Below are 15,677 nucleotides of genomic sequence, written 5' to 3'. Positions count from 1 at the left end.
GATGAATGTAACTAATACGTAGCTAAATTATATTCACAGGGCCATACAGCTATGATTTAATTATGGGAGGACACAATTTAATGAAGGAGCATGTCAAATGTTATGCTTTTGGTTCCATTCCTTCCTGGAGGGGCAAACCCAGGTGGTGGTGTTTGGGGAATCCTTTTAGATGCCTCAGCAGTTCTGTCCCCCATGCTTATTTAACATTTACACGAAACCACTGGGAGAACTTGTCCAGAATTTCCGGCTTCGGTATCACTAGTATGCTGATGACACCCAGCTCTATTTCTCCTTTCCACCTAAATACAAGGAAGCTGTCTTGGTTCTAAACCAGCACCTGCCATCTGGATGAGCGTGAACAAATTGGAACTTAGACAAGAAAGAGATGTTCTTGGTCAGTCAGAAGGCATAACAGGGAATAAAAATTCAGTCTGAACTCGAGGGGGGGGGTAACACTCCCCATGAAGGCACAAATTTGCAGTTTGGGCATGCTATTAGATTCAGTCCTGAGTATGGATATTCAGGTCTCAGGGGTGCCCAGGAGTTTGTTTATTATTTATTAAATTTGTATGGCACACTTCATTCTTAGATCTCAGGGCAGTTCTTATACTGTATAAAAAAACCACAAAATACATAACACCACTACAAACCAATAAACCCCCTCCCAATTGCACAGTTGAAGCTAGTACATCAGCTGGGCTTGTTCCTTGAGATGTCTGGTTTGGCCACAGCCTCATTTACATCCCATTTGGATTACTGTAGCACACTCCATGTGGGGCTGTCTTTGAAAAGTGATAAGGACCCTCCACTGGCTCAAAAAGCTGCAGCCAGATGCTTGACTGGGGCTGATTTTAGGGATAATAACAGCTGTTACAACAGCTGCAGTAGTTACCAGTCTATTTGCGGGCAAAATTCAAAGTGCTGGTTATCACTGTACATTGAGAGGAAGTTAAATGAATGAAATTTGATAGATTGTGAGGGGGAAATCAATCAAAATACTGTAATGTAATGTTTCCAAAAGGAGATTCTAAGACACCCACAGATTTTTTAAAAACTTCATATCCATGAGAATTCACCCCAATTTTGGCCCCACCTATGTGGCTAAATAGAAGTGATATGAGATTAACAGTGCTGATCTGACAGCAGTAAGAAAGAATTCTTTCATTCTCACCCAGAAAAATGAGAATAGAAGCATTATCTGCTGGAATCCTACTTTAATTTTGATGGCTTCTCACAAGTTAAATGCAATCTCCTACAACACACTTTCTTCCCCCTTAAGGACTGCACATGCTGTTCTTCAATATATATAGCCTCATAACACAAATCAATCTATGAAAGTTGCACGCTGCTTTGGGAATAAAACCCACTGAATGGGGCTTACTTCTGAATATAGCAACCTCCCATATCAACCTGGCCAATGGTAATACCTATCCTGCACACTCTGTGACTAACCTCCAAAATGTTAGTGGTTTAGACCCAGATAAAAGGTGAGATCAATGGGACTTACGCTGTTAGCCTAACTTACCCCATTGATTTCAATAGGATCCTAATTTAACTAAATTAACGATGAAGTAAATCTGGAGTAAACTCCTGAGCATCACTTGAGGTATACAGGAGGTCTCTATGCATCCTACATGTTTGATCCTTTGGAGCAGCACACAAATAATAATAATAATAACAGTAATAATAACAGTAATAATAATAATAATAATAATAATAATAATAATAATAATAATAATAATAATAATAATAAATGTTACTATATGCCACCCATCTGACTGGGTTGCCCCAGCCACTCTGATAGACTTACAACAAATTAAAACATCAAACACAGTAAAACACTAAACATTAAAAACTTTCCTATACAGGGCTGCCTTCAGATGTCTTCTAAGTCAGATATAGTGGTACCTCGGGTTAAGAACTTAATTCATTCTAGAGGTCTGTTCTTAACCTGAAGCACCACTTTAGCTAATGGGGCCTCCCGCTGCCGCCGCCGAGCAATTTCTGTTCTCATCCTGAAGCAAAGTTCTTAACACGAGGTAATATTTCTGGGTTAGCGGAGTCTGTAACCTGAAACGTATGTAACCTGAAGTGTATGTAACCCAAGGTAGGTACCACTGTAGTTGTTTATTTACATATGATGGGAGGGCATTCCACAGGACAGGCACCACTACTGAGAAGGTCCTCTGCCTGGTTGCCTGTAACCTCACAATGAGGAAACCATCAGAAGGCCCTTGGAGCTGGATCTGTGTCCCAGCTGAACAATGGGGGTGAAAACACTCCTTCAGGTATACAGGGCTCAGGCCTTAAAGGTCAGCACTGGGCTTTTTCTCAACCGAAACTCAGTTCTGGCAGGTAGGCACCATTGCCATGATAAGGTAACAACATTGTTGTAATGTGGTTATTACCACTCAATATTTTGGAACAATTATAATTTTCAACGTTTTAGGCTACCAATCAGATGGGTGGCATATAAATAATAATAATAATAATAATAATAATAAGAAGAAGAAGAAGAAGAAGAAGAAGAAGAAGAAGAAGCAGCAGCAGCAGCTACAGCCAAGGAAGAGTGCAGCATATGCTGAAAATGTCCCTTTGACATACCAGCCTTGTAGCTGAGGGAATGTTAGTTTGTGTATCTGCTAAACGTAATAAAGGATATAGGCCTACAACTCCATGAGGCCTTCCTGAGAGGAGGCCAGCAGAAACAGGTCATTCAGAAGACCTGTTAAGACTAAGCCCCATGAAACAGAAATAATAATAATAATTTATTATTTATACCCGCCCACCTGGCTGGGTTTCCCCAGCCACTCTGGGCAGCTTCCAGCAAAGATTAAAAATGCATTAAAACATCAGTCAACAAAAGTTTTGCCACAAGGGATTTGGAATATGGAAGAGGTACTAGGGAGAAGCACAATCTGATCCCTATTCCCTTGTCCCAAAGTGAGAAAAAGGAAGAGCCCAGGGCAAGAGTCAATTCTCATATGTAGTTCATGTTCCCAACAATTACTGTCTGCGGCCCCCAGCTTTGCACACACACATGCACGGGCCCTACAGGGTGCGGAGGCAGGGCTCCCAACACACCAGCCCCATACAAGTTCTGTGGGTCACCACCAAATGCTACCCCCACTGCAGGCGTGTCCCACAGTGTGTGCTCCTGTTCAAATGGCAGTAGTGAACATGCGGAGGCTAAGCGTGGCAACACCGAAGCGGCACTCCACAAGTCCGTTTTGAATGACTGAAGGGCCTATTTTTAAACTGCATGCGGTAGTGCCCATGTAGGACGCTTCATCCTCGGTGGGGGGAACCCTGTTGCACACAAAGACCTAAGGTCGTTGGGAGTTGAATCTGCATTACGGGATGATGGCAACTACTGGGGCGCGCGGGTTGCAGCGTGGAAGTCATTTGAAAGAGCCTACGACGTCCGAGGATGAAATCTTGCATCCGTGACGCGGCTCTTGTCTCTCTCTCCCCCCATAAGCCTGAGAAGAAGCAGGCGGAGGAGGGTCCGCCGCCGCGGCGAGATGGAGCGGCCTGCGGGCGTTGTTCCTCCTCCTCCTCGCCCCACCCCAGTGAACGGGACTCGGGCTAGAATTGCGGAGGCCGCGGCTCTCCAGCTCCGCGGTACTTCTGGATAGGCGTGCGCGCCTGGAAAGTGGGGAGGGATGGAGAGGAGGCGTCGTCGTCAGGGAACAATGCCTCCCGCCGCCCGGGAGGACCGGCCTTGATGCAAGCGCGGGTTCCCTTGCAGGCGGGCTTGCAAACGGCAGGAACCCGGCTGCCTAGGAGCCAAGGCGTCCTTTGCAGCGGCGGCGCCCTCCTCCACCTCCTCCTCTCGCTTCCAACCCAACTCTCCTGCCCCCGGTGGCCCGGGAGGAACTGAACTGTCGCTGCACAGGAAGTAGCGGCTGCTGGGAACACACAATCGCACACACACACCCCACATCTCTCTCTTTCACACACACACACACACACACACACACACACGGGCAGCTGGGTCTGCCGCACTCCATGCCCTCGGCTTTCCGCACCGGAGCCCGGCGCTGCCGCGACCCCAGGCTTCCCGCCCGCCTCCTCCTCGGAGCAGCCCTCCGAAGCGCCGCCGCAGTGCCAGAGGCGGCGGCCCCAATTGCGGTAGCCGGCGCTGAGGGAAAGAGGTGGCGGCGCTGCTCCTCCTCCTCCTCCTCGGGGGAAGGCGGCGGCGGAGTTGGCCGCGGCTCTTGGGTCGGAGCTGGGCCAGGGCAGCCGCGGGGCAAGGAAAGGAGGAAGGAGGCGAGGCGGCGTCGGCTGCTGCTGCAGCTGCAGGTTTGTACTGCTCCGGCAAGGGATCGGGTGGTGCAGGCGGGTCCGTGCAACTGCCGGCAGATCGGGTTCCTCTCCTCCCTTTCCCGTGAGGAGAGACCCTTTCACCCCTTTCTCCCCTGGCACAGCGCCGGCCCCGGCTTGCCCTTCTTCGCAGGTGGCTCCGCTGGGCTCAGCCTGCTTGCCCGCCCCCCCCTCTCCCCGCCTTCCTCCTTTATTCCTTCCCCAGCCCCTCCACGCAGCCCTCTCCTTGCTGCAGTCCTTCCTCGGGCGCCTCCCTCCCCCTCGCAAGCCTCGTTCTCCGGCTGCCAACTTCTTCCTGCACCCCGTTCCCTCCCCCGGGGAACCTTAATGGATTAGTCTCCTTTTCCCCCTCGCCCTCGCCCCTCTGCATTGTGCGAGCCGCTGCCTTCAGACCGCTGGATGGTACGGGTAGTAGCGTCCCCTCCTCCCTTAATTTCCTCCGTTTCCCTAATTGCTTCCGTGCTGTGGTAGTGAGGGGAGAACTATGTCTGCCGGATTTCTTCAGTGTGTATGTGTGGTTTTTTTTTACTTTTTGGCTGAGTTTCTCTTCGGGGTTTTGTTTTTTTTAAACACACCAGGGGTTAGCCTTGCGATGCTGAAGCAGCCCTTGTCTCTTTACACACACCCTTCCCTACGGTTGTGCTTCAGGCCCCCATCTGCTTCTCCGAAGGATTGTGAAATTGGAGGTATGCTTTCTGGGCTTGTACGTTGCCGCTTTGCTTGGATATCTGTGGTGTTGCAAGAAAAGGAGGGGCTTCCATATCGTGGGGTGGACTCTTTTTAGACTCAATACTTTCTCTTTAGCCTTTATATTTGTGGGCTGGGATTGTACTGTATAGGAATTGTTAACAGGCATTTCTTCAGTCGCAGGGATGCTCAGCGGTTGGAATTGTTAGTGGCAGAAACTGGAAAAGACTATATCCTTTCCGCCAGACTGTCTCGATTTCATGTGTTTGAGATGCAAGAGATGCTTCCTGAGGGCCGATCCTACTCAGTTATTTTGTCCCTGGGAGTTTTGAGAGAATTAAGAGGTTTTTGCTATTAATTTTGCTCAGTCTGTGCTTTTAAATGAATCAGTAGACACTGGTCTGTTAAAGGGCAAGGGCTTTAAAATTAAGGTATACGTACTTGCCATTCTACTTTTAGTATGAGAACATTGTTCTCTCTGAACAGATTAGATTTATTCAATTTGTGTTTCACAGACAGAACCCCAAAGTGATTTGCAATACAATAAAACTCAATTAAATTGAAATAAATGTGTTAAAAGTGTTCATCTGCAAAAAATACCACCATACTTAAAAATAAAATAACCATCCCACCCACGTAAGGATGAACACTGAAAGCAAGACAGTTAGCACTGATAAAATGCCCTGGAGAATCAAAACATATTTGCCTGATGGCAGAAGGTTGGCCTGGGTTGATGCCTGGGAGGGCATTCCACGGGGGGGGGGGGTCACCACAGAGAAGGCTCTGTGGCTTCATAGGTAAAATGTTACAGCATATCAAGTGAAATGTGAGTTTTCCACTGTATGTAGATTAGATAGTTGCTGCAGGACACACCAGATATCTCGTCTGTGAGCCCATACTGCTGACCAGACTACCCTACGATGAACTAATTACCTGAATTATTGTGGCAAGTCACAGTGAGTGGTTGTTTTTTAAACCAAACATTGGGTGCAGATGTGTGGTACAATAGTAATATGTAACCATGGGATCTATGGAGTTTAACAGAATAAATTCTCTCACCGCTTTAAATATGTCCTTATTTATATAGAGAAAAATATTGCTTCCGAAGCAAGTCTGAGTATAGAGCTCTCATGTTAGTTTAGCCTAATTGGTAAGTGTATGTGTATATCTATATCTATATATACGCACACCTATCTATCATCTATTTATCTCTTATCTATCTACCTATCTTACCTGTCTTTACTCAAAGATCCACATTCCTCTTCCTTTGAATATGGCAGATCATCTACACAGAGGACCTGACATAGGAAAATTTGTGGCCTTCCATAAGTTGCTGAACTACATTTCCCACAATCCCTGACCATTGGCCCTGTTGGAGAGCATAAGGTTCTTCATCCCTGATTTTTGAACTACAGCTCCCATTATCCCTGGTTATTAGTCATAGTGACTGGGGCTGATGGGAGTTGTATTCTTAAACATTTGGATGGCATGACACTGACTATCTTTGTTTTAGGTAGACTGTTATCACTGATAAGGTAGAGTCAAACCCTCTGTTTGATGCATTATTAATTTAGTGGAGCTTTTAAACTTCTGTCGCAACCAGAAAACGAGAAACGCCAAAAACACACCCAGTAGCTGTCATTCTCCATGCAACCAAAGATCTACATAGTTGTTGTGGGTGGAATTCTATGAGGTCCACTTGCGCAATGAGACTTCCCCCACCCAATTATTACCCCATGCACACCCTAAACCTGCTATGGGTTTTCTCTCAACTCTCCAAAACAGATTCAGGGAGTGCGGAGGAAGGGAGAGTCCCGTTGTGTGAGCAGACCTTGTTCTGTGCAACAACAACGTAGTTGAAGCCCACTCCGTGTTTTTTTTTTTTTAATATATTTTATTAAGGGTTTTCTTGTTTTACAGTGTAAGTGTAATGCCTCGTGTATTTTTTTTCCCCGTGTAACATTTTTACAAATCCATTTCATTTGTTGAGGCATTAGGAGGAGAAGAAAAGAGAAAAAAGAAGAAGAAGAAAGGAGGGTGGAAGGAGTGGAGATGGATGGGGGTGGGGTGGGGTAGCGGTGTTTCTATTATGCTTAATGTATGTAGTTTGGTGTCAGCGTGCTTGTGTTGTTCACTTGTGTTCCTTTGGTGGTGAGAGAGGTTGGGGTTGGCCTAGGATGTGATTGTTTGTTTGTGATTGGCTGTGGTGATCTTTGTTTTCGTGTGTGAGTGAGGTGGGTGGGTGTTTTGGATCAAGTTAGCCATATTGATTTGTATGCTGTTGGTGGATTATTGTCATTGTCCTGTTGGGCTGTGTATGTGATAAAGGGGAGCCATACCGGGGTGAAGGTGTCTTCTTCTGTTTGTCCCCGTGTCAGTTTCAGTTTGTTAGTTAATTTTTCTAGTAGGGCTGTTTCCCATACTATTTGGTACCATTGGTCCATGCTTACTCCTGACAGGTCTCTCCAGTGTCTGGTTATGGTGTTTCTGGCTGCTGAAAGTAGGTGGGTTATGAGTTCTTTGTGGAGTAAATGGGCATTGTTGTCTTGGAAGATGTTTAGTAGGGCCAATTCTGGGGTGAAGTCTAACACTTGCTTTGTTATTTTACATATTTCTTGTATGGCTGTTGTCCAGAATAGTTGGATTTTGGGACACTCCCACCACATGTGGAGGTATGTGCCTGTGGAGGTGCACCCTCTCCAGCATTTTGGTGAGGTTCCTGGGTGTATTAGCGCTAGTTTCCTTGGTGTTAGGTACCACCTGTAGGTGAGTTTCAGTGTGAGTTCTTTTCTTTTTGTTGATATGGATTTAAAGGGGGGTTTAGACCACAAGCCCACTCCGTGTTAACAAAAAAGAACATGCAAAAATGGTGCTGTCTGCCATAGCAAGAACAGGTATTATGTGGCATCTGTAGTAGTGCCAATTCCACCATTATCTGGCTTTTGTGCTAGACACGTGACAAAACCTTGTTGAAGCAAAAGCGGTATACCCTGGAGCGGAGGCTGATGAAGGAGGCTAGAAGACTGCTAGAACGCAAGCGGATAAAGACTCCAAATGAATACAACTGAACACAGATACGTGTGGATTATCTAGCCTACTCTGTGGCAGTGAAGTCAGCAAAGAACGGTAACTTCTGTGTTGCAAGTTTGTCCTTGACTTGGTGTGCAGCAGAGCAATGTAGAGTGTAGTGTGGTGTGGTGGTTTATATCCTGGCCCAAAGAAAGTCAGAGCTCTCAATAGCCTGTTGTGACTTATTTGCTAGACATTTTTAGAATAAAATCACTTGTATCCATAGAGATGCAGACTCTACTGTCATGGTAGGTCAGTCTCTTGGGGTGTCTACAGAGCAGTCTGGTCAGATGCCCTTGGATGAGTTTCCATGGGTGCAGTTCAGGGTACTTGGACAAGTGTGGGTGACCATCTGTATTCTTGCCCTTCCTGGTTAGTAATATTTGGTAGAATTTGTGTTCCGTTTGTTCTAATTTAACAAATGAACCTCTCTTTTGGTTTAACAGCCCCCTGCTCACTTCCTTTCTTCCCTGATTATCGCCACAGTTTTCGGAAAAGAGATTTCTCGTGAGAATAATATGGAGGAGAGACAAGTTTTATGGTCATAAAGCCACAGAAATTAAATTTGAAAGTCTTCCACCCAAATTAGTTTTTCTTCTAGCAGAATTTAGTTTTTCCTCCTAGCAGGCATGTGTCTCTACAAAAAAAAGCTCTCCAAGTTTGATCCCTGCCATATGAAATCTCACTGTTCTAGTCTGGTTCATGACACCTTGTCATCTGTGAATTTGGGTGTCCACGCTGGTGGACATTGAAACTGCAAGCAGTTCAACACGCCAGAGTGTTCTAGGACTATAGATCACATGGTGTGTCCCACAAACCCTGAATTTATTAAACTCCTATTTTCCTACCTCTTTTTACTTTGTCTTTATTACTGTTTAATTTTAGGAGTTTATACCTTTCACCTTTGATGAAATTCATAGAGTAGTTTATAAAACCTTTGTAAAAGTCTTGAGAAAGAAGAGTCAGGAAAACACTTATTGGCCTCCCAACTATTCATGATCATAAAACTGCTCTTTCTTGCAATTTCCCCTAAATTAATAAAATAGAACAACTGTATAGACAAAGCTGCGGGCAGCAGGAGGTCACTGTCTAACATTCAAGAATTCTCCACTTTTGGATTACAGCCTTTGGAGTAACAACCATTTAATGTTGAACTGAAATGATTAGGCGTATGTGGAAGAATTACAATTAACAGGAATAGCATATTCCTGAAAGAAATTAAGGAAAAATTGAGGTAATAATGAGATCAATGGCTGCCATCCGTGAATAAGAAGCATGAAACAGGATATAATCCCAAAGATCTTGTAAGCTATTACAGTGGAACCTCAGGTTACGTACTGTCCTCCTTACAAACGCTTCGGGTAATGAGCTCCGCTAACCCAGAAGTAGACGCTCCTTGTTGCGAACTTGGCCCCGGGATGCGAGCAAAAGTCGCGCAGCTGCAGTGCAGCAGTAGCAGGAGGCCCCATTAGCAAAAGCACGCCTCATGTTAAGAACGGTTTCAGGTTAAGAACGGACATCTGGAACGAAGTTCATAGCCGGAGGTACCACTGCATTGGTATTGTTTGAGTAACTTCATTTTTAAAAAATAAAGTGGCTGCAGCTTGCATTTTATAATTTTCTATTTTATGGACATATACTCATATATATGCTTTCATGTATATATAATGGTTTAATGTTTCTTTTTTATTATTTCATTATCACTTAGATTCCAATGATTTTGTTTTTCATGAGTTTCAGAGCTTTGGACAATGTCCCTAGTGCATAATACCAAAATGTAACCAAGTTTTAATAAGTATTGGGTGACACTGCCTTAATAGTTATCATTTAGCAATATATCATAACTCTTGAATAATTGATGTACATATTTACCTCTGCTCTTAGGAATAGTTGATAGGTTTTTAGTTTCTACCTATTACAGGAACTTTCTCGACATTTTCTATTTAGGTGGTATATAATGTTGTCAAATCTTACTGCAGAATTCAGTGCTGCAGCTAGCCAAGAATGTACCATATTCCAAAAACTTCAATGTTGTAGACCTTGATATGCTAGATACATATGAAAATGTGATTATTTGTGTCTTGTTATAGGACATGATGGTTATTTTCATGGTCTCCAAAACCACTTGACTGTCCTCACCTGCTGAGAGGCATTGATTTTTAAAAGCCCACAGCATGTGTACAAGGATGAAGTGGTTACATTTAGGAAAAGTTGCTTAAGGAGTGTTTGATACACATTTTTAAGTTTTCCGAAGTCCTGCTTAATGACCCATCTCCCTGGTCTCTTTCTGTGAAATTAGAGCTAAGCCAATGGCAAAGTGAGTCTGTGACACTCCTGCCTGTAAAACTCCTCTGTGACATCAGAACAGATCATCAGATCAGACACTGGCGTCAGGAGGAGCCGGAGAGAGGGTGGCCAGTTCTCAGAAGAATGTGTTGGGGAGAGCAGGACTGTGATGAAGTAGGTTTAACAGTAACTGCTTTGCTAATGGACCCTTGGCTATTTGTAGAATAAGTGTCCCTATTGTTTCTTTAAAGTATTGGAGGTTATTACTTTTCCTTTAGATGATAGATGTCGCTTTTGGTACTGAAAGAGCCATCACATGCCTTAAAGTCTAATGGAGGAGGCCCTGCTACCCAGGCAGGCAAGATGAGAACAGGGCTTTTTCTTTATCTTTTTTACAGGGAATTGCTGCATTTTTACAGAGGGGAAACCTAAACTGAAATCAGTGGAAAATGTAAGGAGCCATGTTATAGGTTGGTTACAATATCATCAGTTACATGAAATGTTTAAAATAAACAGGGAAAATGGTTTTTCGGACCACAGCTCACAATTTGAAAAAGAACTTCTACAAAACAAAGAAAAGCTTTTGTCTAAAATGTACAATCTGTTATTAGATTGGGAAACAAAAGAGGAGCTTGTCAAAGCCTCTATGTCTCTATGATACACTGGGCAATAGATATGGGACATAATAATAGGTTTTAACTTAGGCCATGCTTCTTCAACCTTGGTCCTCCAGATGTTTTTGGCCTACAACTCCCATGATCCCTAGCTAGCAGGACCAGTGGTCAGGGATGGTGGGAATTGTAGTCTCAAAACATCTGGAGGGCCGAGGTTGAGGAAGCCTGGCCTAAGTGGTTTGTTTTGTTGTGCATGTTGATGGTGGATTTACTGATTTTTTACAATCCAGTTTGAATCTCTGGAATTTAAACATTGTAGGGTGCAATAAACCAGAAGTTCAGTGTCCTTTTGATTTTGCGGAGGGAACTAGCATGTACTTTAATTCTCTTCCTTTGAAATTGAAGGAATTTATTTTTTGCCTGGATTGCACTCCTCGTAGTTATTTATGTATACCCCACCCCACTGCCTTTATAGACATTAATAATAATCTTTGAGCTGATGGGTGAAAATGTGTGGGTGGCAGCTAGGAACTTTTCAATCTGAAAAATAGACAGGCTATCCATGGGATAGAATGGCAAAGTGTGCAGGATTCTCCACATATTTTACTGAGGGAGCAATAGGAAAATATTAGTGTTGGTAGAGTGCAAACTCTGTGTGTGCAGATATGTACACAAGTTGCATACCAATAACTTAAATGGAGCACTTAACAGAAATGGTTAGGCGTGTAGACTGTTAAAGTGGGAGAAAGGAGTTGGAAATGCATTTTGAGGCTGCCTGACTCTGTTGCTATGATGAAATTTTGTATGATGCATCACAAGGAATCTTATTTCACATCTGTGATTGCCCATTTTGAAATATGGTTATTGACTCATGCTTTCACAGGTGTATGAATACCTAAGGTAAGACAAGGAGGGGTTCCCAGATAATTACTGTGATAACTGGCAGACTGAATTCTGTCTTGTGATTTTCAAATGGCCTACAGACAAATTTGGAGGTGAGAATATAACTAATAAAATCTCAGTAGCTCATAAAGTTGAACTTTCTGCTTGCAATCGAAACAGCCCAGAGTTATTGAGCTTTTTTGGGGGAGGATTGCCCAGAGTTGTTGAGCTTCTTTTGGGGGGTGGCCCAGAGTTGTTGAGCTTTTTAAGCTGCCCATCGCCCGCCCTATTACTGTAGCAATAGCCAATCAAAACCAGCCTTTGCTGCAGCCACAAATAACACCCTAAATTGCCACTGATAATCTCCAGTTCGCGGCAGCAACCAGTCCCACGTCACCCCTATGCACTATCCGTGTATAAGACGAACCCCTATTTTTAACATAAATTTCTAGTATAATAACCCCTCATCTTATACATGGAAAAGTACAGTATATATGCCAATCATATTAATTTACTAAAACACTTGATTAAGAAGATGCTTCCCAATTAATTGGGGCAAAAAAAATCTTCAGCTGGCCTCTGTTGCTTTTAAGGTGGTAATGACACATACAATTCAAACTAAATAATAAAATCTGAACCAAATCCATTCCAAATCAAACCAAATAATTGCTGCGATCACTGTTATTTATAATATGAGGTAGTATAACTTGTATCTTTATTGTTGTATTCCTTTTAATGTTGTCATTGCAAGCCACCTCAGATGAAGTTAGGTGGGAAAACTAAGTTGCTGTGGGGCTCTATCCATCAGATGCCTCCTTTGGTGCAATTTCCGTAGGTTTGAATGAAATTTGAATTGGAAGATAATTTACTTGGCGGCACTGATTATTGTATTCTATATTGGTTTTGTACCACTTTTTTCTATTTAGAATTTATCAGACACACCATGCCAAAGGAGACATGTGCTCACACTCTCTCCTCCGCCTCCCCACAGTCTATTTAGTTATTCCTTGGTTTCCATGTCTATGCAAAATTCAGTGAGACTTGCTTCTAGATTAATGTGTATAGGATTGCTACTGTTTTACACAGTTTCCTGGGAGTATGCCTTGTTGAATTAAGTGGAACCTCACTTCCAAGTAGACATGTCCAAGATTGTGTCGTAAATCTCCTAAAGTTCACTGAAGAATTGCTGTTGATAGACCCTATTTTGTTCTGGTGCTAGAAGGGTAAAAGGACTAAAGCTTTATTTGAAGAATACCTGCAATATCCTGGCAGTCCTGGCTCCAGTCAAACCTAATCTTTTGCTTTTGTGAGCATTAAATTCATGCTTGAAAAGAGCCTGAGTAGTTTCCACTGATTAATCAAGTGTAGCATTTTAAATCTGATTGCCTGGTAGAAGTAAAAAAGTGTGATAAAGAAAACCAACATTTCTGTCACATGTTTGGCTAGTGAATCATTCTATTTAAGTTTGAATGGTGGCATTTATCAATAGGGGTAGACTGTCAGGGTTGCTTGATACGCTAATAATTTGAGCTTTTCATTGGTAGCAGTTTATTGGATATCTGTAAATCTGTCCCTTCGCAAGGCATTTCGCTCACTGGAAATGCTTGTGAGAGTGGATCTCAGTTAATTTCACACTGCAGAATATGGGTGGAATCCTGTTGGTGTTCTTAAGTTTATGGGAAGAGTTCAGATCCAGTGAATGCCTCCACAAACAAAATAAGAGGGGAGGTAATTTCTGCTGATTCCCTGCCCTCCCCCCCCCCAGCAGCCTTTTAAAATTAGCTCCAGAGAGATGGGGAAACCTTTCAGAACAGGGTGGGAGGTGGCGTGGAAGGCTTTAGCGGGTGGAGGGGGAGTGGTATAGGCAGAAATCATCTCCTCCTTCCCAGGCAGTTGTTGGATCACAAGCCCTTCTGAAAGTGCAAGAGCAGCAATTGGATTCTACCCTCTGAAGAAATCAAGACTTTGGTGATGTGAAGGATATTTATTTTTGTTCTTCATTCAACCTCCCAACAGTGCAATGAGTGCTGGTTGCTGATGCCCATTGAGACAGATAGGGCAAAAGGCAGGGAAGGTAGCAGCAGGTGGAGCCAGAACCAGTGACAAGCAGAGCCAATTCATTCTCATTTTGTTCCCATCCTCCTGATTTCACATTTCGTTTCTTCATGAATCTTCCAGAATACAGTATTCACCAATTACAAGAGCCACTGGATAAAGAATGTTGAGACCTCCATGCAGGGGAAAAAAGTTTCCATTACTGAACAACAGTGAGGCAGGATGGAATATTACAACCAGATCACAAGGTGCAGTGATGCAGGTCAATACCTCTTGCTTTATAATATATATGCAACACTTGAGTGATCCATTGTCCTGCACCAGCCCTGCCAACTCAATTTGATTACATGTCCTTGCCAAGCAGCATAAGAGCTCTTGCAATATCAGCATATTTTGGAGTGGTGTTTTAAGCCTCCCCCCATCCCCAAAAGTCACCATATATTTCTTCCATCCTCTCTCCTACAAGTGTTAAATTGATACTTGAAAACAAACACCCACACCCACCAGCAGACTTATTCATCTGTTTATTTTATTGAGAACGTTTATAACTTACCCTTCATTGTGATGGATTCCCATGGCAGGGTTCAAGCTACAGATTCTATGAAGCTTCGTAAAACAGCCATAAATCATCAGAACAAACCTAGCAATAAGACCAGCTAAAGTCACAAAGCAATCTATCTGCCAGAGTTAAAACCCTAAAAACGTTAGCCTTAGATGCTAACTAGTTTATGGAAGCTGTGGAAAGCATGTGTTCTCTGGGGTGGCGGTGGAGAGAGAAATGTTGCAGACTGTGGATGTTTAGAAAGAAAGTCAATAACGGTTTGTTTGTGGGGTGGGTCCCAAAGAATTTTTAGTCTTAACTTGAGGTAATGCTACTGGCTTGTGTCGTTGCCAGGGATACCCTTGTCATGGTTGTCTAGGGCCTGTGATGGTGTCATTCTTTCCTCTAGTCTTTCACAGAGAAGGTCTGCCAGCTTGCATCAGTACAATACAGCACCTGCTGTGTGCATCCCCATTGCGTTACTTACTTATCTACACCGAGAATGATGATTGTGGAGTTTTTGTCTTTTGTTTACACTTCTTTCCACCAAACATCACAGTCGTTTTCAAATGCAGAATACAATACTGGCCTGCAACTAGGCTTTTTTTGAGAGCCGCTTTCGAGAAGGGAGCAGGGGTGAGTGGGGTGACGAGCCCCATTATTTGGAGATAAACACCCTTCTTTCACCTTGAGGTTGGCTGTGTGTGAGAGACAGGGAGAGAGCGCACGCACATCATTCTGTTAAGAGGCTTAGTTTGGCCCAGGAGTGTGTGTTGACCGATCTGCAATGTTTGACCTTATGCTAACAATCTACGTCTCTGGCTCTTGCTCTGTGCCCTTCGTCTACCTGGAATGTGGTTCCAGGAACAGTAGAATCATAGAGTTAAAGAGTTGGAAGGGATCTTGAGGATCATCTAGTCCAACCCGCTGCAATGCAGGAATATACAGTTGTCCCATACTGGAATTGAACCTACAACCTGTAGTTCTCTTATGGGGCTACTTGGATAGAAGGAAGGGATATTCACTGTTCAGAAGGGCATTTCTGAGCAGCCTAGGAATTGCCTTCAGTAATTAAAGAACTATTGGACTATTCCCATGTAAAATAACAGCAAGGTTGACAGGGCTCATTACTGGGGTTAAAGAATTACTTGTTGTGTTTCTTCCCCTCTACTCCAAGAAAAATCCAGTTGTTCTTTTTTAAAAAAAATAACGCTTCT

General features: G+C 43.5%; 1 protein-coding gene across 7 annotated transcripts in view; it reads left to right on the top strand.

The window, feature by feature from the left end:
- Positions 1–3,171: 3,171 nt before the first annotated feature.
- AGPAT3 (1-acylglycerol-3-phosphate O-acyltransferase 3) overlaps positions 3,172–15,677 on the top strand; it is a 72,092-nt gene continuing 59,586 nt past the window's right edge. Inside the window, exons 1-2 of one of the 7 annotated variants that reach the window (XM_083734711.1) lie at positions 10,451–10,542; positions 14,043–14,167. The gene's annotated coding sequence lies outside the window, so the exon portion shown is untranslated. Of the gene's footprint in view, positions 4,306–4,433; positions 5,013–10,386; positions 10,543–14,042; positions 14,182–15,677 lie in introns of those variants that run through there. The other 6 variants (XM_083734710.1, XM_083734708.1, XM_083734712.1 and 3 more) reach the window with 6 other exon arrangements.

Source organism: Podarcis gaigeae, assembly GCF_964106915.1.
Source record: "Podarcis gaigeae genome assembly, chromosome: 4".
In the NCBI taxonomy this organism is placed as follows: Eukaryota; Metazoa; Chordata; class Lepidosauria; order Squamata; family Lacertidae; genus Podarcis; species Podarcis gaigeae.
Note: the sequence above shows the minus strand (reverse complement) of the source record. Positions and strands in the feature narration are given on the sequence as shown.